Source organism: Pristiophorus japonicus, chromosome 3, assembly GCF_044704955.1.
Source record: "Pristiophorus japonicus isolate sPriJap1 chromosome 3, sPriJap1.hap1, whole genome shotgun sequence".
Classification (NCBI taxonomy): domain Eukaryota; kingdom Metazoa; phylum Chordata; class Chondrichthyes; family Pristiophoridae; genus Pristiophorus; species Pristiophorus japonicus.
Window position 1 is genome coordinate 152,401,453 of NC_091979.1, and position 26,562 is coordinate 152,428,014.

Below are 26,562 nucleotides of genomic sequence, written 5' to 3' on the forward strand. Positions count from 1 at the left end.
CACGAGGTGACCCTGCGTAAACTACTGGCGGTGGAGACGTTGGACTTGAACAGGGCCATCACGATCACTCAGTCATGTATGACGACGGATAGAAGTCTAAAGCAGATATCAGTGAAAAATCGAAACTCGGCAAGTACTGTAAATATGGTTGATTCGATGTTCGGCAGAGCAGCACATGGCAGGGCCTACCAACTGCGTACGTGAAATCTGTGGCTGCCCAAAGTCCACCAGCGGGAATGCATCCGATTTCTCCATGTTGGCGTTGTGGGGTAAATCACCGGCACCAGCAGTGCCGATTTAAGCAATGTAGTTGCAAAGGCTGTCTGAGAATGGGGCACCTCCAGCGCAAGTGTCCGCAGATGAGCAAGCGTGCTGTGACACACCACGTGAGGATGATGGTCAGACTAGCGCAGATCCAGATACGCAATCCGAGATACCAGAGGAGGAAGTGTATGGACTGTACTTGTTCCTAACGAAGAGCAATCCGATAATGATCAACGTGAAATTTAATGGGGTGCCGGTATCGATGGAACTGACACGTGGGCGAGTCAATCGATAATGAGCCAGAGGGTATTCAATAAGCTGTGTGATACGAAGGCTCTGAGGCCCAGGCTGAGTCCAGTCAATGCCAAGTTGTGCATGTACACCAAAAAACTCATAACGGTGATTGGCAGTACCACAATTAAAGTGTCGTAAGATGGTGCAATTCACGAGTTACCGCTATGGATTGTCCCAGGCAATGGCCCAACACTGTTCAGCAGGAACTGGGTTGAAAAAAATCAGATGCGATTGGAACAACATCAAGGCGTTGTCGTCGGAGAAAGATACATATGCCCAAGCATTGAGCAAGTTCCCCTCGCTGTTCGAACCAGGCATCGGCAACTTCACGGGAGCCAAAGTGCAGATCCATCTTGGATGCAAGACCCATCCATCATAAAGCTCTGGCAGTTCCGTATATGATGAGGGAGAAGGTCAAAATCGAACTGGACAGACTCCAGCGTGAAGGGATCATATCACCTGTTGAATTTACTGAATGGGCCAGCCCCTTTGTTCCTGTACTGAAAAGTGATGGCACAGTCAGAATCTGTGGAGACTACAAGGTTACGATCAACAGGGTTTCAAAACAGGATCAGTACCCATTACCAAAGGCTGATGACTTGTTTACAACACTAGCCAGGGGGAGATCGTTCACCAAACTGGACTTGACATCGGCCTACATGACACAGGAGTTGGTCGAGACGTCGAAGAGACTTACGTGCATTAACACGCATAATGGACTGTTTATTTATCACAGGTGCCTTTTGGAATTCGCTCGGCTGCAGCAATAGTTCAGAGGAACATGGAGAGTCTACTGAAGTCCGTTCCCAGAACCATCGTGTTCCAAGATGACATCCTGATGACAGGTCGTGACTCCGAGGAACATCTGAACAACCTGGAAGAGGTTCTACATCGTCTGGACAAAGTGGGACTCAGACTGAAATACTCGAAGTGCAACTTCATGGCACCAGAGGTCGAATTCCTGGGGAGGAAAATTGCTGCTGACGGCATCAGGCCCACGGACGCGAAAACCAAGGCCATCAAGAATGCACCCAAGCCATAGAATGTGACAGAGCTGCGTTCGTTCCTAAGTCTACTCAATGACTTCGGTAACTTCCTACCGAAATTGAGCACCTTATTAAAACCACTGCACATGCTGCTAAGGAAAGGCGACAACTGGGTGTGGGGTGTGTCTCAAGATAGAGCTTTTGAGAAAGCCACTAATCTGCTTTGCTCTAACAAGCTGCTGGTACATTATGACCCATGTAAACGTTTAGTATTGGCCTGTGATGCTTCGTCATATGGAATTGGTTGCTTACTCCAACAAGCTAAGTCGGATAAACTTCAACCAGTCGCGTATGCTTCAAAAAGTTTGTCTAAAGCGGAAAGAGCCTACAGCACGGTAGAGAAAGAAGCACTAGCCTGTGTGTATGGGGTTAAAAAGATGCATCAGTACCTGTTTGGTCTTCGGATTGAACTGGAGACAGATCACAAGCCACTCATTTCACTGTTCTCTGAAAACAAAGGTATCAATACCAATGCTTCATCCCGCATCCAGAGGTGGGCGCTGACATTATCCGCTTATGATTATGTCATTCGCCATAGACCTGGCACCGAGAATTGTGCCGATGCTTTGAGCCATCTGCTGTTGCCCACACCGGAGGTGGAAACCCACAACCGGCGGACCTACTGTTAGTTATGGATGCTTTTGAGAGTGAAGGAACCCCTGTCACGGCTCAACAAGTTAAGACCAAGACCAGCCAGGACCTGATTTTATTGGTGGTGAAGAGTTGCATCCTCAAAGGTGATTATTCTACCATACCCAAGCAAATGTGCGAGGAGACCAAACCTTACATTCTTCACAAAGATGAACTGTCTATTCAGTCAGATTGTATACTGTGGGGCAATCCTGTTGTTATGCCCAAGAAAGGGAGCGAGAAATTTGTACATGAGCTACATAGCACACATCCCGTCATTGTAATGGTGAAAGCCATCACCAGGTCTCATGTATGGTGGCCGGGAATTGACTCTGAGCTGGAATCATGTATGCATCAGTGCAACACTTGCATGGGCGCAGAGTGATCCTTGATGTGTGCAAGGTGACCTCTGGCGTTTGTGATTTGACAAAGAATTGGAAAGATTGGCAACGAAAAATTTAAAAAAAAAAAAAAAAACACTTGCATGCAGCTCAGCAAAGCACCAGCGGAATCGCCGCTGAGTCTGTGATCGTGGCTGTCCAAACTATGGTCCAGGATCCACATAGACTTTGCCACTCCCTTCCCTGGGGAAGATGTTTTTCGTTGTGGTGGATGCATATTCGAAGTGGATAGAGTATATAATCATGTCATCCAGCACATCCACAGCTACCATTGAGAATCTCAGTGTCATGTTCGCGACACATGGTCTGCCTGACATCGTTGTTAGCGACAACGGATCGTGCTTCACCAGTCAGGAGTTTCAAGAATTCATGAAACTCAATGGTATCAAACATGTAAGGTCAGCACTGTTCAAACCTGCATCCAATGGACAAGCAGAATGTGCTGTCCAAATCATAAAGCAGAGTATGAAGCAAGTAACCCAAGGGTCACTGCAGACTCGCCTGTCATGCATACTGCTTAGTTACAGGACAAGACCACATATGCTTACTGGGGTCTGGCCTGCTGAATTAATGATGAAGAGAGGTCTTAAGACCAAACTATCTCTTGTACACCCTGACTTGAATAATCATGTTGAATATAGAAGACAAAGTCAGCAAGGGTATCACGATCGCGCAACTGTGTCACGCGATATTTCTGTAAATGATCCTGTATATGTTCTGAATTATGGTCAGGGTCCCAAGTGGATCACTGGTACTGTCATGGCCAAGGAGGGCAACAGAGTATTTATTGTCAAGCTCAAAAATGGGCAAACATGCAGGAAACATATGGATCAGACAAAGCTGCGGCACACAGACGAACCGGAACAGTCGGAGAAAGAGACAATCGACGACCAACCAACGCAGCCCCAGTCATCAGAGGACTCAGTGGTCATCAGTGAATCGGGACTTTCAGTCCCTGACATAGCTATTGCCAGTCCCACCAGGTCAGCCACCCAGCCACCAGTCACAGCAGACTGCAGGAAAAATGCAGGGAGCAGCACCAGCCCTTATACATAGCCTTTTTTGATTTTACAAGGCCTTTGACACTGACAGCCGTGAGGGTCCATGGAGCGTCCTCCTCCGTTTCGGTTGCCCTCAAAAGTTTGTCAACATCCTTCGCCTGCTTCACGATGACATGCAGGCTGTGATCCTTACCAACGGATTCATTACAGATCCAATCCACGTCCGGACCGGGGTCAAACAGGGCTGCGTTATCGCTCCAACCCTCTTCTCAATCTTCCTCGCCGCCATGCTCCACCTCACAATCAACAAGCTCCCTGCTGGAGTGGAACTAAACTACAGAACCAGTGGGAAGCTGTTTAACCTATGCCGCCTCCAGGCCAGGTCCAAGATCACCCTCTGTCATTGAGCTACAGTATGCAGATTATGCCTGCGTCTGTGCACATTCAGAGGCTGAACTCCAAGACATAGTCAATGAGGCATATGAAAGCATAGGCCTTACGCTTAACATCCATAAGACAAAGGTCCTTCACCAGCCTGTCATCGCCGCACAGCACTGCCCTCCAATCATCAAGATCCACGGCGCAGCCCTGGACAACGTGGACCATTTCCCATATCTCGGGAGCCTCTTATCAACAAAGGCAGACATTGATGCGGAGATTCAGCATCGCCTCCAGTGCGCCAGCGCAGTCTTTGGCTACCTGTGGAAAAGAGTGTTTGAAGACCAGGCCCTCAAATTTACCACCAAATTCATGGTCTACAGGGCTGTAGTAATACCCACCCTCCTGTATGGGCCTGAGGCATGGACGATGTACAGAAGGCACCTCAAGTCGCTGGGGATATATCACCAACGATGTCTCCGCAAGATCCTGCAAATCTCCTGGGAGGACAGGCGCACCAACATCAATGTCCTCGTCCAGGCTAACATCCCCAGTATTGAAGCACTGACCACACTCGATCAGCTTCACTGGGTAGGCCACATAGTACGCATGCCAGTTATGAGACTCCCTAAGCAAATACTTTATGCGGAGCTCCTTCATGGTAAACGAGCCAAAGGCGGACAGCGGAAACATTATAAGGACACCCTCAAAGCCTCTCTGGTAAAGTGCGACATCACCACTGACACCCTGGGAGATCCTGGCTGCAGACCGTCCGAGGTGGAGAAAGTCCATCCGGGAGGGCTTTGAGCTCTTTGAGGCTCGACGCAAGGAGCATGAAGAGGCCAAGTGCAGGCAGCGGAAGGAGCATGCAGCAAACCAGCCCTACCGATCCCTTTCCCCGATGAATGTCTATCCTATCTGTAACAGGGTCTGTGGCTCTCGTATCGGACTGTTCAGCCATCAAAGAACTCACTTTGGGAGTGGAAGCAAGTCTTCCTCGATTCCGAGGGACTGCCGATGATGATGATGATGACAACAGACTCTCACCCAAGGCTGGAGTTGAACTGAGACGATCAACCCGGGAGCGTAAAACACCGGACCGTCACAATTTGTAAAATACTGTGTTAATATCTCAGAGGGGGGTATTGTCATGTATGTACTTTTGGAATCACTAGCCACTAGATGGCGTCACTGTTGGAGGTCATTGGGCTGCATGCACGTGTGCGCAGCCCAAGTATAAAAGGCCAGCCCTTTTGTATATTAGTCACTTTGGGCCTTAATAAAGCAGAGCCAAGATCATACCTCTTGGAGTTAAACAGTTATCAGTCTAACAGTTATTGCATACACAACACTATTGACTTACATTTTAAACTTTTAATCAACTTTTAATTAATTTTTAATCTACTTTCAAACTTTTAATCAACTTGAGAAATTTTTTAAACTATTTTGGAAAATGTTTAAACTTTTAACCAACTTGGAGAATTTTTCTTTTGAAACCTCCAGAGAAACTTTTAAATAACTTTGGAAAACTTTGGAAGAAACTTTTAAAACATCCCTTGGAACTCCAGTGGACAATTGACGTTCCTAATGCCTGCCCACAACCAAGTCTCGGGCCACCTACCATCAAGGGCACTACTCGGCGCCGAGCTTGTGGCCAACATCTCGACATAGGCATTTAGGCTCATACAGCAGTGCCAGGTCTCCAGTCATCTTGGACCCACTTGCCACTGGACCAAGACCGAGCTCTGTCAAGCCCGTGTGGTTGCCGGTGTGCAGTGGCCACCCCACGTTAAAAGAACTCATGCACAGGCATCTTCCACTTCATTAACATGAAGTTCGGGACCTGGAACGTTAGGACCCACATGGACGACTCCCACAGCGACAGGCCAGAACACCACACTGCCATAGTCGCCAGGGAACATAGACGCTTTGACATCGACATTGCCGCCTTAAGCGAGACCCGGTGGGCAGCGGGAGGCCAGCTCAAGGAACAAGGTGGAGGTTACAGCTTTTTCTGGAAAGGAAAACCAGAGGAAGGATGCCGCCTTCACGAAGTCGGCTTCACCATCAAAAATGAGCTGGTCGACCACCTCAAAGACTCCCCCTGTGGGGTTAACGAGCGCCTCATGACTCTCCGACTCACCCTATCCTGGAACCAATGCGCCACAGTCAACAGTGCATACGCCCCAACACTCGATGCAACGGATGAGATCAAAGAGGGTTTTTATTCGAACCTCGAACCATCCCTGTCCCGCATCCCCGTGGATGACAAATTGATCCTCCTAGGTGACTTCAACGTCAGGGTCAGCAAAGACACAGCCCTCTGGGGAGGTGTGATTGGCAGAGAGGGGGTAGGGAAAGCCAACTCTAGCGGTACCTGTTATGTATTGATGCGTGGGGTCACTAGGCACCAGGGGGTGCCACGATCAGAGGTCATCAGGCTGTACGCGCGGGACCCTGGTATATAAGAGCAAGTACCATGTCATGTGCGCACTTTGGGCTTGAATAAAGTTGAACCAGGTTTGCACCTGAGTGAGTTTACCGTAACAAGTCTTTCGAATCATTATATATATTACATTTGGCGACGAAGTAACTTAAGAACCTTTGCATGCACAATGGGCACCATTGGAATTCTGGAAAGATTCGTGGATAACAAGGATTGGGTGGATTTTATCAACCGCTTGGATCAATATTTCGTGACTAACAAAATGGAGGAAGCTGGTGACGCAGTTAGGTGCAGGGCGGTTCCCCTCACTGTTTGTGGTCCAAAAATTTATGGCCTCATAAAGAATTTTCTCTCGCCTCCAATGGACAAAGAGTATGGGGATTTGTGCACTCTGTTGCATGAACATCTCAAGCCAAAAGAGGGGATCATCATCTCACGCTATCGCTTCTACACACATGTTCATGCTGAGGGCCAGGATGTGTCAGGATTCATCGCTGACCTAAGGCGTCTGGCTGAGCCGTGTAAGTTCGGAAACGCATTGTAAGACATGCTGCAAGATTTCTTCGTGACAGGCATCAACCCTGATGTGATCCTTCGGAAATTATTGGCTGCAGAAATGCTGGATTTGAGTGAGGCCATCGCGACTGCCCAGGCATGCATGACGACTGATGATAATTTAAGGCAGATATCATTGAAGAGTCGGAACTCCATGGCAAGTACTGTAAACAAGATTGTGTCATCGTCTGGCAGAGCTGCTTATGGCAGGGCCTACTCGACTGCTTATGTGAAATCTGTAGCTGCTCAAAGTCCGCCAACTGGTACGAATCCGATTTCACCTTGTTGGCATTGTGGGGGCTATCATCGAACTCATCAGTGTCGGTTTAAACAATACATCTGTAAAGGCTGTTCGAAAGTGGGGCATCTTTAGCGAATGTGCCCACAACTGAGCAAGCGTGCTGCTGCTCATCACATTGATGATGATAACCAGTCCAGTGCTGGCCCAGATATGCAACCCAAGATACCCGAGGAGGAAGTGTACGGCCTGAATTCATTTCTGACAAAGAGCCAACCGAAAATGGTTAATGTGAAGCTGAATGGTGTGCCTGTATCAATGGAGCTGGACACAGGTGCGAGTCAGTCGATAATGAGCCAAAGGACATTCGACAAGCTGTGGGACACTGAGGCTGTGAAGCCTAAGCTGAGTCCAGTCAACACTAAGGAACTCATACCGGTGATTGGCAGTGCAGTAGTCAAGGTGCCGTAAGATGGTGTGATTCACGACTTACCATTATGGATCGTCCCAGGCAATGGTCCAACGCTGTTCGGCTGGAATTGGCTCGAGAAAATCAAGTGGAACTGGAATGCTATCAAAGCGTTGTCCTCGGTGGATGACACTTTATGTGCTCAAGTGCTGAAGAAGTTTCCTTCTTTGTTTGAACCAGGCATTAGCAATTTTACTGGAGCCAAGGTGCAGATTCACCTGGATTCTGATGCAAGACCTGTCGATCATAAAGCTCGGTCTGTTCTGTACATGATGAGGGAGAAGGTCGAAATTGAGCTTGACAGACTCCAACATGAAGGGGTCATATCACCGATCAAATTTAATGAATGGGCCAGTCCTATCGTTCGTGAGTTAAAGAGTGATGGCACTGTCAGGATCTGTGGAGACTACAAGGTTACGATTAACCAATTTTCGAAACAGGATCAGTATCCGCTACCGAAGGCAGATGACCTGTGTGCCCATGCTAGCTGGTGGAAAGTCGTTCACTAAACTGGATCTGACGTCGGCCTATATGACACAGGAGCTTGTCGACACTTCGAAGAAAGTCACCTGCATCAAGACCCATAAAGGGCTGTTTGTCTACAACAGGTGTCCTTTTGGAATCCGTTCGGTTGCAACCATATTTCAGAGGAACATGGAGAGTCTACTGAAGTCCGTTCCTAGAACCGTCGTGTTTCAAGATGACATTCTGGTCACAGGTCGTGACACTGCTGAACATCTGAACAATCTTGAAGAAGTCCTACATCGTCTGGACAAAGTGGGATTCAGGCTGAAACGTTTGAAGTGTGTCTTCATGGCACCTGAAGTTGAATTCCTGGGGAGGAAGATTGCTGCTGATGGCATCAGGCCTACTGATTCGAAAACCAAGGCCATAAAAATGCACCCAGACCTCAGAATATGACGGAGCTGCGTTCATTCCTTGGGCTACTCAACTACTTCGGTAATTTCTTACCCAGCACTTTATTAGAGCCACTGCACATGCTGCTCAGAAAAGGCGACAACTGGGTCTGGGGTGTATCTCAAGATGGAGCTTTTGAGAAAGCCAAGAATCTGCTCTGTTCGAACAAGCTACTTGTTCACTATGATCCATGTAAGCGTCTTGTATTGGCTTGTGGAGTTGGCTCTGTACTTCAACAAACAAATGAGTCAAGTAAGCTACAACCTGTTGCGTATGCTTCAAAAAGTTTGTCAAAGGCGGAAAGAGCTTACAGCATGGTAGAAAAAGAAACTTTAGCCTGTGTGTATGGGGTCAAAAAGATGCATCAGTACCTGTTTGGTTTTTGTTTTGAACGCGAAACGGATCACAAGCCACTCATTTCATTGTTCTCGGAAACAAAACAATGCATCGTCCCATGTCCAGAGGTGGGCGTTGACATTGTCTGCCTATGATTATGTTATTCGTCATAGACCTGGCACTGAGAATTGTGCCGATGCACTGAGTCATCTGCCATTGCCCACTTGCCCACACCTGAAGTGAAGACGCTTCAACCTGCAGATCTACTGTTGGTAATGGATGGTTTTGAGAGTGAAAGAACTCCTGTCACTGCTCATCAAGTGAGGATCTGGACCAGCCATGATCCTATTTTATCGGTTGTGAAACATTGTGTCCTCATTGGTGATTGGTCTGCAATATCTATGGAAATGTGTGATGAGACCATACCTTACAACTGTCGCAAAGATGAACTATCCATTTAGTCAGATTGTCTACTGTGGGGCAATCATGTTGTTCGGCCTAAGAAAGGCAGAGAACTACATAGCACTCATCCTGGTATCATCATGATGGAAGCCATTGCCAGGGCTCATGTTTGGTGGCCTGGAATTGACTCTGATCTGGAATCATGTGTGCATCAGTGCAATACTTGCATGCAGCTAAGTAAAGCACCAGCGGAATCTCCGCTGAGTCTTTGATCATGACCATCGAAACCATGGTCGAGGATCCACATCGATTTTGAGGGCCCTTTCCTGGGAAAGATGTTTTTTGTTTTGGTGGATGCATATTCAAAGTGGATAGAGTGTATTATTATGTCATCCAGTACGTCCACAGCTACTATTGAGAGCCTTCGTGTCATGTTTGCTACTCATGGTTTGCCTGACATTATTGTGAGCGATAACGGATCTTGCTTCACAAGTCTTGAGTTTCAGGAGTTCATGAAACTCAATTGTATCCCACATGTAAGGTCTTCTCCATTAAAACCTGTGTCTAATGGTCAAGCAGAGCGTTTGGTTCAAACAATCAAGCAAAGCATGAAAGGCGTGACTCAGAGTTCACTGCAGACTCGTTTGTCATGTATATTGCTTAGTTACAGGACAAGACCCCACACGCTTACTGGGGTCTCCCCTGCTGAACTACTGATGAAGAGAAGTCTCAAGACCAAGCTCTCTTGTCCATCCTGATTTGAATGATCATGTTGAAAACAGATGTCAAAATCAGCAATGGTATCATGATTGTGTTGCTGTGTCACGTGACATCTCTTCAACGATCCAATTTATGTGCTGAATTATGGTCAAGATCCAAAGTGGATTGCCAGTACTGTTACTGCCAAGGAGGGTAACAGAGTGTTTATTATCGTGCTCAAAAATGGGCAAACATGCAGGAAACATGTTGATCAGATAAAACTGTGGCACACGGATGAACTGGAACCGGTTGAGGAAGATGCAGTCAGTGTCCAACCAACCAATGTTCACTTACTCTGCTGTCATTACTGAATCTGGAATTTCAGTCATTACCACTCCCATCAGATCGGTTACTCAGCCTCCAATCATAACTGACTCAGAACGCTCACCCAGAACTGAAGTTGAACTGAGACGATCAACTCGTGAGCGAAAAACCCCAGACCGTCTTAATTTGTAAAGAGACTGATACTAAGATCTTGAAGGGAGATGTTATTCTGTCTTGATCCTTGGGGTCACTAGACACCAGGGGGAACCGTTGTCGGAGGTCATCGGGCTGTAGCACGTGTGTGCGGGCCCCTGGTATACAAGAGCGAGTACCATGTCATGTAGGCACTTTGGGCACAAATAAAGTGCACCTGAGTGAGTTTACAGTAACAAGTCTTTCGCGTCATTTTTATATTACAGTACCCTACTCCTGACAAAATGTCTAGAACATGAACTCCTCATCACCAACACCCTGTTCTGCCAGAGGCATCATGGCAACACCCTCACTCCAAACACTGGCACCTGCTTGACTATGTCATCGTCCGAGCCAGGGATCGCAAGGATGTGCGCATCACCCACGCCATGACAGGAGCTGACGACTGCTGGATGGACCACTGCCTTATCCAATCCATCATCAACATTAACATAGTCCTAAAGCAGAGGGGACAGCAGAAGCAGTGCCGCAAAAAAGTCAATGCTGGGGCACTTAAAGACCCAGCTAAGAGAACCCTATACAGCCAGCACCTCACAGCCAATCTGGCATGCCTTGAGATGCTGAATGCCCACAGTGCTTGTTCTGCTCTCCAGGCCTCTATAACCAGTGCCTGTGAAGAGACACTTGGTCACTCACCAGAAAACACCAGGACTGGTTTGATAAAAATGATCAGTAGATCGAAGAACTAATAGATCGCAAGCACAGAGCATTTCTGAGCCTCAAGCAACAACCCAACTTGGGAACAGCAAAGCAACATTACAGACGGCTCAAGGCTGAGGTCCAACAAAAAACCCAGGACCTAAAGAACAGGTAGTGGATTGAGAAAGCACAGGAGATACAACAACTAGCCGACAGCCACGATATGTGAGGATTCTTCATCGCAGTCAAAGCCACCTATGGTCCAAACTCCCAAGGCCCCACCCCACTGCTGGCCAAGAATGGGGAAACACTCATCGAGGACACCAAGGCTGTCAGGGCCCGATGGAAGGAGCATTTTGAAGATCTCCTCAATCGAGACTCTGCCTTTGACTAGAGTGTTCTCGACTCCATCCCACAGCATGCGACCCGCCACCAACTCAGTGAAACCCCAACCCTGCACGAGGTAGGCAAAGCCATAAAACAGCTCAAGAACAACAAGGCTACGGGAGCAGATGGAATCCCTGCTAAAGTATGGCAGAGAGGCGCTGTTGGCGCGGATACATGACCTCATCTCCCTCATCTTGAGGTAGGAGAGCATGCCGGAAGATTTCAGAGATGCAGTGATCGTGACCATCTTTAAAAAAGGGGACGTCCGACTGCGGCAACTACAGAGGAATCTCCCTGTTATCAGCCACTGGGAAAGTTATCGCTAGAGTCCTCCTCAACCGTCTTCTCCCTGTGGCTGAGGAGCTTCTCCCAGAGTCACAGTGCGGATTTCATCCCCTACGGGGCACAGCGGACATTGTCTTTGCAGCGCGACAGCTGCAGGAAAAATGCAGGGTACAGCACCAGCCCTGATACATGGCCTTCGACCTTACAAAGGCCGTGAGGGTCTATGGAGCGTCCTCCTCCATTTCGGATGCCCCCAAAAGTTTGTTAACATCCTTCGCCTGCTCCACGACGACATGCAGGCCGTGATCCTTACCAACAGATCCATTACAGACCCAATTCACATCCGGACCAGGGTCAAACAGGGCTGCGTCATCGCTCCAACCCTCTTCTCAATCTTCCTCGCTGCCATGCTCCACCTCACAGTCAATAAGCTCCCTGCTAGAATGAAACTAAACTACAGAACCAGTGGGAAGCTGTTTAACCCACACAGCCTCCAGGCCAGGTCCAAGACAACCCCAACCTCCATTGTTGAGCTACAGTACGCGGACGACGCCTGCGTTTGCGCACATTCTGAGGCTGAACTCCAGGATATCGTCGATGTAGTTACATCGGCAAATGAAGGCATGGGCCTTATGCTAAACATCCGTAAGACAAAGGTCTTCCAACAGCCTCTCCTCGCCGCACAGCACTGCCCCCCAGTCATCAAGATCCACAGTGCGGCCCTCAACAACTTGGATCATTTCCCATACCTCGGGAGCCTCTTGTCAACAAAAGCAGACATTGACACAGAGATTCAACACCGTCTCCACTGCGCCAGTGCAGCCTTCGGCCGCCTGAGAAAAAGAGTGTTCGACGGCCAAGCCCTCAAATCTACCACCAAGCTCATGGTCTACAGGACTGTAGTAATACCTGCCCTCCTGTATGGCTCAGAGGCATGGACGATGTACAGAAGACACCTCAAGTCGCTGGAGATATATCACCAACGATGTCTCCGCTAGATCCTGCAAATCCCCTGGGAGGACAGGCGCACCAACATCAGTGTCCTCGTCCAGGCTAACATCCCCAGCATTGAAGTGCTGACCACACTCGATCAGCTTCGCTGGGCAGGCCACACCCCAGTTTGCATGCCAGACACGAGACTCACAAAGCAAGTTCTCTATGCGGAGTTCCTTCATGGCAAATGAGCCAAAGGTGGGCAGCGGAAATGTTACAAGGACACCCTCAAAACCTCCCTGATAAAGTGCGACATCACTACTGACACCTGGAAGGCCCTGGCCAAAGACCGCCCTAAGTGGAGAAAGTGCATCCGGGAGGGCGTTGAGCACTTCGAGTCTCAACGCCGAGAGCGTGCAGAGGTCAAGGGCAGGCAGCGGAAGGAGCATGTGGCAAACCAGTACCACCACCCCTTCCCACAATGACTGTCTGTCCCACCTGTGACAGAGTCTGTGGCTCTCGTATTGGACTGTTCAGCCATCAAAGAACTCACTTCAGGAGTGGAAGCAAGTCTTCCTCAATTCCGAGGGACTGCCTATGATGATGATGATGAGGAGAGATTTAATAGATTCTGAGGGCGACTTTTTTTTATTCGTTCCTGGGATGCGGACATTGCTGGCAAGGCCAGCATTTATTGCCTATCCCTAATTGTCCTAGAGAAGGTGGTGGTGAGCCACCTTCTTGAACCGCTGCAATCCTGTTGGTGAAGGTACTCCCACACTGCTGTTAGGGAGCGAGTTCCAGGATTTTGACCCAGCGACAATGAAAGAACACCGATATATTTCCAAGTTATGATGGTGTGTAACTTGGAGGGGAACTTGCAGGTGATGGCAATCCCATACGCCTGCTGCCCTTTTCCTTCTAGGTGGTAGAGGTCGCTGGTTTTTCAGGTGCTGCCACAGAAGCTGTGGCGAGTTGCTGCAGTGCATCTTGTAGATGGTACACACTGCAGCCACGGTGTGCCGGTGGTGGAGGGAGTGAATGTTTAAGGTGGTGGATGGGATGCCAATCAAATGGGCTGCTTTGTTCTGGATGGTGTCGAGCTTCTTGAGTGTTGTTGGAGCTGCACTCATCCAGGCAAGTGGAGAGTATTCCATCACACTCTGGACTTATGCCTTGTAGATAGTGGAAAGATTTTGGGGAGTCATGAGGTGAGACACTCACTACAGAATACCCAGTCTCTGACTTGCTCTTGTAGTCACACTATTTATGTGACTGGTCCAGTTAAGTTTCTGGTCAATGCTGACATCCAGGGTGTTGATGGTGGGGGATTCGGCGATGGTAATGCCGATGAATATCATGGAGCAGTGGATAGACTCTCGCTTGTTTGTCATTGCTTGGCACTTATGTGACGCAAATGTTACTTGCCACTTATCAGCCCAAGCCTGAATGTCATGCAGGTCTTGATGCATGTGGGCATGGACTGCTTCATTATCTGAGGAGGTGCGAATGGAACTGAACACTGTGCAATTATCAGCGAACATCCCCACTTCTGACCTTATGATAGAGGGAAGGTCATTGATGAAGCAGCTGAAGGTGGTTGGGCCTCGGACACTGCCCTGAGGAACTCCTGCAGCAATGTCTTGGGCTGAGATGATTGTCCTCCAACAACCACAACCATCTTCCTTTGTGTTAGGTATGACTCCAGCCAGCAGAGAGTTTACCCCCTGATTCCCATTGACTTCAATTTTACTAGGGCTCCTTGATGCCACACTCAGTCAAATGCTACCCTTCTATATTGTCGAGTAGATACCAGTGTTGTAGCTGCACTGGAACAGCTTGGCCTGAGGTACGGCTAGTTCTGGAGCACAAGTTTTCAGCATGACAGCTGGGGTGTTGTCAGGGCTGATAGCCGTTGCTGTATCCAGTGCACTCAGCCCTTTCTTGATATCAAGTAGTGTGAATCGATTTGGCTGAAAACTGGTTTCTGTGATGGCGGGGACCTCAAGAGGAGGCCAATATGGATCATCCACTCGCCACTTCTGGTCGAAGATAGTTGCAAACGCTTCAGCCTTGTCTGTTACACTCACATGCTGGGCTCTGTCATCATTGAGGATGAGGACATTCATGGAGCCTCCTCCCGTTAGTTGTTTAATTGTCCGCCATCATTTACAGCTAGATGTGGTAGGACTGCAGAACTTTGATCTGATCCGTTGATTGTGGGATCGCTTAGCTCTGTCTGTAACATACAGCTTCCACTGTTTCGTATGTATGTAATCCTGTGTTGCAACTTCCCCAGGTTGGCACCTTATTGTTAGGTGTGCCTGGTGCTGCTCCTGGCATGTTCTTCTGCACTCCTCATTGAACCAGGGTTGGTCCTCTGGCTGCTTTCTCTCCATACCTCTTGATCCCTTTAGCCGTAAGGGCCATATCTAACTCCCTCTTGAATATACCCAATGAACTGGCATCAATAACTCTCTGCGGTAGGGAATTCCACAGGTTAACAACTCTCTGAGTGAAGTGAAGAAGTTTCTCCTCATCTCAGTCCTAAATGGCCTACCCCTTATCCTTAGACTGTGTTCCCTGGTTCTGGACTTCCCCAACATCGGGAACATTCTTCCTGCATCTAACCTGTCCAGTCCATCAGAATTTTACATGTTTCTATGAGATCCTCTCTCTCCTCATATGTCAGTCCTGCCATCCCGGGAATCAGTCTGGTGAACCTTCGCTGCACTCCCTCAATAGCAAGAATGTCCTTCCTCAGATTAGGAGACCAAAACTGAACACAATATTCCAGGTGAGGCCTCACCAAGGCCCTGTACAACTGCAGTAAGACCTCCCTGCTCCTATACTCAAATCCCTTAGCTATGAAGGCCAACATACCATTTCCCTTCTTCACCGCCTGCTGTACCTGCATGCCAACTTTCAATGACTGATGCACCATGACACCCAGGTCTCGTTGCACCTCCCCTTTTCCTAATCTGCCGCCATTCAGATAATATTCTGCCTTCGTTTTTTTGCCCCCAAAGTGGATAACCTCACATTTATCCACATTATACTGCATCTGCCATGCATTTGCCCATTCACCTCACCTGTCCAAGTCACTCTGCAGCCTCTTAGTGTCCCCCTCACAGCTCACACCGCCACCCAGCTTAGTGTCATCTGCAAACTTGGAGATATTACACTCAATTCCTTCATCCAAATCATTAATGTATATTGTAAATAGCTGGGGCCCCAGCACTGAGCCCTGCGGCACCCCACTAGTCACTGCCTGCCATTTTGAAAAGGACCTGTTTATCCCGACTCTCTGCTTCCTCACTGCCAACCAGTTCTCTATCCACATCAGTACATTACCCCTAATACCATGTGCTTTCATTTTGCACACCAATCTCTTGTGTGTAGGACCTTGTCAAAAGCCTTTTGAAAGTTCAAATCCACCACATCCACTGGTTCTCCCTTGTCCACTCTACTAGTTACAGCCTCAAAAATTCCATAAGATTTGTCAAGCATGAGTTCCCTTTCATAAATCCATGCTGACTTGGATTGATCCTGTCACTGCTTTCCAAATGCGCTGCTATTTCATCTTTAATAATTGATTCCAACATTTTTCCCACTACTGTCAGGCTAACCAGTCTATAATTACCCATTTTCTCTCTCCCTCCTTTTTTAAAAAGTGGTGTTACATTAGCTACCCTCCAGTCCATAGGAACTGATCCAGAGTCGATAGACTGTTGGAAAATGATCACCAATGCATCCACTATTTCTCGGCCTTTTGGCTAAGATCTGCATAACTAACCTGACCAGCCACCATGACTTCCGGGTGGTTTCTCCCTGGTCAGGAAGGTATATGCTTACATTTTTGTAAACAGGAGGTGGGTGGGATGGCTTGACCCATCCACCTCCACGGAGGTGTGTGGGGGACCTGACCCATCCACCTCCATGGCACGAACCTGGTATTGCAGTACTTCCAGGAACGGTGCAGTGGCTCTAGGCCTTTTGGCTAAGAGCATTGGCGCAGAGTGATCCTTGACTGGTGCAGGGTGACCTCTGGCGTTTGTGACTTGACAAAGAATTGGAAACGATTGGCTACGAATTTATAACAAAAAAAAAAAAAAATCCACTTTTTCTAAGGCCACTTCCTTCAGTACTCTGCAGACTATCAGGCCCCGGGGATTTATCGGCCTTAAATTCCATCAATTTCACTAACACAATTTCCCACCTAATAAGGATATCCTTCAGTTCCTCCTTCTCACTAGACCCTCAGTCCCCTAGTACTTCCAGAAGGTTTTTTTTGTCTTCCTTCGTGAAGACAGAACCAAAGTATTTGTTCAACTGGTCTGCCATTTCTTTGTTCACCAGAGTTTGTTGACCAGCAGGGTTTCGACAACATGGTTTGGTTGCAAGCCATAACAGCCAGAGTGCTGCCTGGATATATGCGAACCGTGCATAGAAGGACCTTTTCTCCCGAGTCGCAACCAGCAGTGCTCAGGATACCAATTGCCCATTCCAGCAAAACCATAGGCAAATTTTTATCTCATATTGGGTGGACGGGGGCAATGTAGTTCCACTGAGTGTTGAGGCAGGAACAATCTGAACCATATTCTCGTTGCGCGTATTCCTGGAGATTTCATCACATAACAACCACCAATATTTTTATAACTAATAAATGGAAGTGTTAAAAGAAATTCAAAATAAGTTTTTAATGCCCCATGGATTTTTCTCCTGGCAGTGTCCAGGAGATTAATCTTAATTCCAGCGGTCTGCAGTACAATTCTGGAAGGTGGTTGGCACCCCTATGAGGACAGGATGCAACTATCTCCAGGTAGGCCAAAGAGCATTCGGTGTGACAGTTAAGCATGGGCTGTAACTCAAGCTTTCCAGTGTGAGAAACCAAGCTGTTAGCTGCACCTTTAGCAGAAAACACAGAATGAAGAAGTAGGATAACTTGGAATCATAGAACGATACAGCACAGAAGGAGGCCATTCAGTCTATCACGCCTATGCCAGCTCTTTGGTACTGAAAAAAATACGATCTATTTTAAATATTATGAATACTTATGCCACTCCAGCATGAGAAACTTGTAACTTATCAATTCCTCCCGCATTTTGAACCATCTGATACTCCACTTCAGTCTAACTATAAATTGTCTACTAAGTATCAAGTGCAAGAAATTCTCAAGAATGGTTGTTGGGGTTAGCACATCTGAAGAATTGTCTGTGAAAAAGGAGTCGATTTAGCAATAGCACAAGATGTTTAGAGAGCAAAAACTTTTTAAATGGCACCGGTTGTTCAGGAGTAAATTTAAACAATCTACTGAATTGCCCCAAAACAATTGATTTAAATCTTTAATATGGTTTACAACTAGTGTGTAAACTTGAATTAATTTGGCATAGTCATAAGAACATAACAAATAGTAGACTATATGGTCCATTGAGCCTGCTCTGCCATTCAATAAGATCATGGCTGAACTTCAGTCTCTACTCCACTTTCCTGCCCTAGCCTCATATCCCTTGATTCCATTAGTGCCAAAAATCTATTCATTTCAGTCTTGAATATACATATCGGCTGAGCATCCACAGCCCTCTGAGGTTGAGAATTCCAAATATTCACAATCCTCTGAAGAAATTTCTCCTCATCTCAGTCCTAAATGGCCAATGCCTTATCCTGAGACGATGACCCCTATTTCTAGACTCTCCGGCCAGGGGAAACAGTCTTTTGGCATCGACCTTGTCAAGCCCTCTAAGAATTTTATATGTTTCAATGGGATCACCTCTCATTCTTCTAAACTTCAGAGAGTATAGACCCAATCTATTCAATTTCTCCTGATAGGATAACCCTCTCTCCCAAGAATCATCTAGTGAACCTTTGTTGCACCTGCTCTAAGGCACATATATCCTTCCTTGTGTAAGGAGACTAAAACCCTATATACTTGCAGCAAAACTTCCTTACTCTTATACTCCAACCCTTGCAATAAAAGCCAACATACCATTTGCCTTCCTAATTGCTTGATGTACCTGCATGTTAACTTTCTGTGATTCGTGTATAAATCCCTCTGAATATCAACATTTACCAGTCTCTCACCTTTTAAAAAATATTTTGCTTTTCCATTCTTCATACCTCGGTGGATAATTTCACACTTCCTCTCATGGTACGCCACCTTCTTGCCCATAAGAACATAAGAACATAAGAATTAGGAACCGGAGTAGGCCATCTAGCCCCTCGAGCCTGCTCCGCCATTCAATAAGATCATGGCTGATCTGATCACTTATCAGGCCCAATCACTTAACAGGTCTTTGCAGTCTCTTTGCATCTCTGAGCTTTGTATCATCGGCAAACTTGGATATATTACATTCAGTCCCCTTATTGATATAGATTGTAAAGAGCTGAGGCGCAAGTACACATCCTTGCGGCACCCCACTAGTTACACCTGCCGCCCCGAAAATGACCCGTTTATTCATACAGTTAACCATTTCTCAATCCATGCTAATACATTACCCCCAATCCCATGAACCCTAATCTTGTGTAACAACTTGTGGAACCTTGTCGAATGTATTCAGAAAATCCAAATATATTACATCCACTGGTTCCCCTTTACCTACCCTGCTAGCTACAAACTCAAAAATCTCGAATAGATTTGACAAACACGATTCCCCTTTCATAAAACCGTGCTGACTCTGCCTGAACATATTGTGATTTTTTTTTTTCCAAGTGCTCAGTTACCACTTCCTTAATAATAGATTCTAGCATTTTCCCTACGACTGACATCAGGCTAGCTCCTCATATAGGTCCCCATTTTCTCTCTCCCTCCTTTCTTGAACAGTGGGGTTACATTTGCTATCTTCCAATCCGTTGGGACCATTCTAGAATCTACGGAATTCTGGACGATCAAATCCAATGCAAACACTATCTCTGCTGCCACCTCTTTAAGTACCCTAGTGTGTAGGATGTGAGAATCCTGGGAAGTCTCCATTTCAGATTCCCCCTACTAATTAACATGGACTAAATTAAATAAATATTATTACTTATAGGTTAAAGTTTGTGTTATGTAACTGTTACGCGATGTACAGCGATTCTTGAATAATCATGCTTTAAACTAGTGTAATATGTCCTGGGTAGGTCCGATTAGATGTAAAATGAAAGAAACCAAGGCGTTGGGCCTTGCTTGGCCAAATTAAAGATGCATTCCGAGCAGAACAAGGCAGCAGTTCATGGGACCCAAGGCTGAAGAATTAATGGAATTTTGGGGACTGAGATAAGTGGCAAATGGACTGTTAGATTAGTTGATTTTAGAATTCTTGTTTTTATATCTTATAACCCTTAATATCTTATAATCATCAAGAAGGGATTTATAATCGTGTGTAAGAAGTAAGTGTTGAAGTCTTCCCAATATTTAATTGGAGAAAATTTTTGCTCATTCAGAACTGAATGTCGGACAAGTTAAGTAACAGTTACATAACACAAACTTGAACCTATAACTAATAATATTTATTTATTTTAGTCCATGTTCATCAGCTGTATACAATGATAACTTGAATTATGTGTGACATGTAACCCTTTTTCTTCTAATTAAAAGTCTGTGAGCAAGATGTAACCAGACAGCCTGAGGTGAGAAAGAGATTGCCATGACTAAATACAGTGCAGCTAGCCTGAGAAGCAAGGTCATATGTAGTTGTCACTGTGATGGAATGTAATGATTTCTGTGGTGAATTAAAAACATAGGCCTCTCACAGAAAGAGCAAGGACACTATGGAGACGTGTTCCTTTTGTATTGCCATAACTATGCCAGATATGAGTCTTGATGATCAAAAACAGATGATGTAAGGGTGGCACAAGACTAGAACCCGCATAAGCCAAGGCTGAGGAGATGGGGGATGATCCACCATCCAGCGAGGGGCAGGCAGAAGAAGATGAGGTGTTGGGACTGTACACGTGTACCGACGATTCGCCCCCATTGATAATGGAAGTAAAGATCAACGGAGCCCCTGTGAGTATGGAAGTGGACACGGGCTCGGGTCCGTCGTTGATAAATCGAATAATTTTTGATAAACTGTGGATTAACCCAGCTGCACGACCCAAGCTGGTCCCGGTCACGGCGAAGCTGCATTCCTGCACCAGGGAACAAATACCTGTTCTTGGCAGAGCAGAGGTGCAGGTATCCCACGGGGACGAGACGCACGGTTTACCTTTGTCGGTCATTGCAGGCGATGGGCCGACACTCCTCGGCCGGAGGTGGATGGGGACGGTCCGTGGGAGCTGGGAAGACCACCACTCCACAGGCTGCTGCTCCCCGGGGTGCTGCCGTGCCCCGGGTCCCCAGAGAGCAGCGCCGACCGAGCTGGAGCTGCAGCCTCAATCCACCCACAGGCAAGCAGACCAAGCCCCAGCCCCGGACCTCAAGCCACAGAGATCCTGCAGCCTCAGCCCCCACAGGCAAGCAGCCCTGCAGAGGCGGGCCGAGTGGGGGGAGGTGGGGTGAGCCAGCGGGGCACTGCGGGCGGGGTGTGAGGGATCCAGGATGGCCGGCGGATCAGAGGGGCCCATGCAGAGGGAGAGTCGGGCGGCGGCAGCAGCTGGAGGTCGGCCGCTATGGAGGCTGCAGGGGAGGCGGCAAGTGCGGCCGCTGGAGAGGCCACGACGGCCGCAGGGGAGGCGGCTACGGTGGCTGCCGGAGAAGCGACGACGACGGCCGCAGGAGAGGTGGCAAGTCAGGGGGTAGCGGAGGGGAGCGGAGGCTGCGGCTGTGGAGGGCATCCGGAGCGGCGGAGAGCAAGATGGCGGCGGCCTCGTGTCCAGAGCAGCAGAGCATCAAAGATGGGTGATGTTATGGAGGTGGAAATAGACCGTCTTAGTTATGCCACGGATATGTGGTCGGAAGCTCATTTTAGGGTCAAATATGACACCAAGGTTGCAAACATTATGGTTCAGGCTCAGACAGATGTTGGGTAGAGGGATTGAGTCAGAGGCTGGGGAACAGAGTTTGTGGCAGAGTCCAAAAACAATGGCTTTGGTTTTACCAAATATTTAATTGGAGAACATTTCTGCTCATCCAGGACTGGTGCCCTTGTCCTTTTGGGTATTAAAACAGATGGGTTTTTTGGAACAGGTTCTGGGGGAGGTGGGATCAGTACAAACCGGACGGTCTGCACTTGGGCAGGAACGGAACCAATGTCCTAGGGGGAGTGTTTTCTAGTGCTGTTGGTGAGGAGTTAAACTAATATGGCAGGGGGATGGGAACCAATAAGGGAGACAGAGGGAAACAAAAAGGAGACAAAAACAAAAGACAGAAAAGAGATGAGTAAAAGTGGAGGGCAGAAAAACCAAGGGCAAGAAACAAAAAGGGCCACTGAATATAAAAGGGCTGCAGGAGGGGTAAAAACTAAAAATCATGGTTTAAAAACTAGGATGAAAACACTCTACCTAAATGCACGCAGCATTAGAAATAAAGTAAATGAGTTGACGGCATAAATCATTACAAATGGGTATGATTTGGTGGCCATTACAGAGACATGGTTGCAAGGTGGCCAGGACTGGGAATTAAACGTACAGGGGTATCTGACGATTCGGAAAGATAGGCAGGAAGGGAAGGGAGGTGGGGTAGCTCTGTTAATAAGGGATGATATCAGGGCAGTTGTGAGGGATGATATTGGCTCCAATGAACAAAATGTTGAATCATTGTGGGTGGAGATTAGAGATAGTAAGGGGAAAAAGTCACTGGTCGGCGTAGTTTATAGGCCCCCAAATAATAACTTCATGGTGGGGCGGGCAATAATCAAGGGAATAATAGAGGCATGTGAAAAAGGAACGGCAGTAGTTATGGGGGATTTTAACCTACATATTGATTGGTCAAATCAAATCGCAGGGGGTAGCCTGGAGGAGGAATTCATAGAATGCATACGGGATTGTTTCTTAGAACAGTATGTAACAGAGCCTACAAGGGAGCAAGCCATTTTGGATCTGGTCCTGTGTAATGAGACAGGAAAAATAAACGATCTCCTCGTAAAAGATCCTCTCGGAATGAGTGATCACAATATGGTTGAATTTGTAATACAGATTGAGGATGAGGAAGTTGTGTCAGAAACGAACGTACTATGCTTAAACAAAGGGGACTACAGTGGGATGAGGGCAGAGTTGGCTAAAGTAGACTGGAAACAAGGACTAAACGGTGGCACAATTGAGGAACAGTGGAGGACTTTTAAGGAGCTCTTTCATAGTGCGCAACAAAAATATATTCCAGTGAAAAAGAAGGGTGGCAAGAGAAGAGATAACCAGCCGTGGATAACCAAGGAAATAAAGGAAAGTATCAAATCAAAGACCAATGCGTATAAGGTGGCCAAGGTTAGTGGGAAACTAGAGGATTGGGAAGATTTTAAGCAACAGCAAAGAATGACTAAAAAAGCAATAAAGAAAGGGAAGATAGATTACGAAGGTAAACTTGCGCAAAACATAAAAACAGATAATAAAAGCTTTTACAGATATATAAAACGGAAAAGAGTGACTAAAGTAAATGTTTGTCCCTTAGAAGATGAAAAGGGGGATTTAATAATGGGAAATGTGGAAATGGCTGAGACCTTAAACAATTATTTTGCTTCTGTCTTCACAGTGGAAGACACAAAAACCATGTCAAAAATTGCTGGTCATAGGAATGTGGGAAGGGAGGACCTTGAGAGGATCACTATCACTAGGGAGGTAGTGCTGGACAGACTAATGGGACTGAAGGTAGACAAGTCCCCTGGTCCTGATGAAATGCATCCCAGGGTATTAAAAGAGATGGCGGAAGTTATAGCAGATGCATTTGTTATAATCTACCAAAATTCTCTGGACTCTGGGGAGGTACCAGCAGATTGGAGAGCAGCTAATGTAACGCCTCTGTTTAAAAAAGGGGGTAGGCAAAAGGCAGGTAACTATAGGCCGGTTAGTTTAACATCTGTAGTGGGGAAAATGCTTGAAACTATCATTAAGGAAGAAATAGCGGGACATCTGGATAGGAATAGTGCAATCAAGCAGACGCAGCATGGATTCATGAAAGGGAAATCATGTTTAACTAACTTACTGGAATTCTTTGAGGATATAACGAGCATGGTGGATAGAGGTGTACCGATGGATGTGGTGTATTTAGATTTCTAAAAGGCATTCGATAAGGTGCCACACAAAAGGTTACTGCAGAAGATAAAGGTACGCGGAGTCAGACGAAATGTATTAGCATGGATAGAGAATTGGCTGGCGAACAGAAAGCAGAGAGTCGGGATAAATGGGTCCTTTTCCGGTTGGAAATCAGTGGTTAGTGGTGTGCCACAGGGATCAGTGCTGGGACCACAACTGTTTACAATATACATAGATGACCTAGAAGAGTGTAGTGCAACAAAATTTGCAGATGACACAAAGATTAGTGGGAAAGCGGGTTGTGTAGAGGATTCAGAGAGGCTGCAAGGAGATTTGGATAGGTTAAGCAAATGGGCTAAGGTTTGGCAGATGGAATACAATGTCGGAAAGTGTGAGGTCACCCACCTTGGGAAAAAAAACAGTAAAAGGGAATATTATTTGAATGGGGAGAAATTACAACATGCTGTGGTGCAGAGGGACCTGGGGGTCCTTGTGCATGAATCCCAAAAGGTTAGTTTGCAGGTGCAGCAGGTAATCAGGAAGGCAAATGGAATGTTGGCCTTCATTGCGAAAGGGATGGAGTACAAAAGCAGGGAGGTGTTGCTGCAACTGTATAAGGTATTGGTGAGGCCGCACCTGGAGTACTGCGTGCAGTTTTGGTCACCTTACTTAAGGAAGGATATACTAGCTTTGGAAGGGGTACAGAGACGATTCACTAGGCTGATTCGAGAAATGAGGGGGTTACCTTATGATGATAGATTGAGTAGACTGGGTCTTTACTCCTTGGAGTTCAGAAGGATGAGGGGTGATCTTATAGAAACATTTAAAATCATGAAAGGGATAGACAAGATAGAGGCAGAGAGGTTGTTTCCATTGGTGGGGGAGACTAGAACTAGGGGGCACAGCCTCAAAATACGGAGGAGCCAATTTAAAACCGAGTTGAGAAAGAATTTCTTCTCCCAGAGGGTTGTGAATCTGTGGAATTCTCTGCCCAAGGAAGCAGTTGAGGCTAGCTCATTGAATGTTTTCAAGTCAAAGATAGATAGATTTTTAAGCAATAAGGGAATTAAGGATTACGGGGAGAGGGTGGGTAAGTGGAGCTGAGTCCACGACCAGATCAGCCATGATCTTATTGAATGGCGGAGCAGGCTCGAGGGGCTAGATGGCCTACTCCGGTTCCTAATTCTTATGTTCTTATGTTCTTATGGGCAAGAAGGTGGCGTACCATGAGAGGAAGTGTGAAACAATCCGATAGTTTCAGATTAACCTTTACTAAAAGCAGCTTTTTATTCCAGCTTTATTTAATTAAGTGAATTTAAATTCTCCAGCTGCTGTGGTGGAATTTGAACTCACATCTCTGGATCATCAATCCAGGATTACTTGTCCAGTAACGTACCCACTGTGCTCCCAAATACACTATCATTACAAGAGCATATGAAATCCTCCTCTATGCTTTCAATTTTGACATATTTTGTCGAGTTGTCTTGCTCCAGCACATAGGGTTCAATTTTGCCCAAGCCAGTTTCTTGGCGTATTGCCAGAGTTATGCCTGTTTTTCTAGGCCAGAAATGTGCCAAAAATATTTGTCCAAAGTTTCCCCACTGTATTTTTTTAATTTAGCGCCGCGCAGCCTGTCCAGTCACCTTGGGCGGTGGACCTGCTGTCTGCGCCAAAAAAATATGCCACACCTTCTGCGCATGCGCTAATAAAAAAGGTTGTTTTTGACGTGATCCCAATGGCCATGCATGCGCAGTACAGCTGCGGGTCTGCCATCGGCCATTTTTAAAGAGCCAGTTGTGTGTGTGAGAATGTTGAGTGCTTTGTGAGAGCATTGGAAAAATCGGAACTGCAATAGAGATGCAACACGGTGCAAGGACCAAGAATTTCTTACAGGATGGAGGCACTAGTTACTGTGATTGAGGCCAGATGGCAGGAACTGCACACCAGCCGAGGTCACATAAAAGGTCCACGCAAAGAAATAAAGAAATGCTGGAACCAACTTGCAGAAGATTACTGTGCAATGTTGACCACCACGAGATCTGGAGGCCAGTGTAAAAAGAAGTGGCAGGACCTTGGTCAAGTAGCTAGTGTAAGTAATATTTTCATTTATTCAATGGAATTGCAATTGCAGCTGTATATGTCCCAGCCAGCAGAAAGACACCACTTCTAAAAAGTTGCATTTCCATTTTTGCTGAGGAAGGTGGCACATTATAAAAGGGAAAGAACTCAAACAGGAGGAGGCCCGGCAAATATGCAGCCGCTGACATCCTTGGAAGAGAGGGTCGCTGCTTTGATGGATCCTGATATGTCCTTACTATACAGTATAAATGCACACGAGGCCCATACTTGAGAGGTCACTCTGTGACCAGTAACGTTTATTCACCAGCACTGAAGTGATGAAGGTGGGTGGAGCTTCCCCTTTTATATCTGAAAGTCCAGGTTAGGAGTGTCTCCCACAAGTTCACCACCTAGTGGTCAATGTTCTCACGGTATACAACTTAGGTCAGTTTATACATGCGTTACAATGACAGTTGAATACATGACATCACCTCCACCCCCAAAGTCTTATTGGGATCACAGGTTAAGTCTCTCTGGTGGTTTACG

The 26,562-nt window shown here is 46.8% G+C and overlaps 1 pseudogene; it reads left to right on the top strand.

Moving 5' to 3' along the window:
• Window positions 1-16,614: 16,614 nt before the first annotated feature.
• Window positions 16,615-16,845, top strand: LOC139260619 (U2 spliceosomal RNA; annotated as a pseudogene).
• Window positions 16,846-26,562: the final 9,717 nt, after the last annotated feature.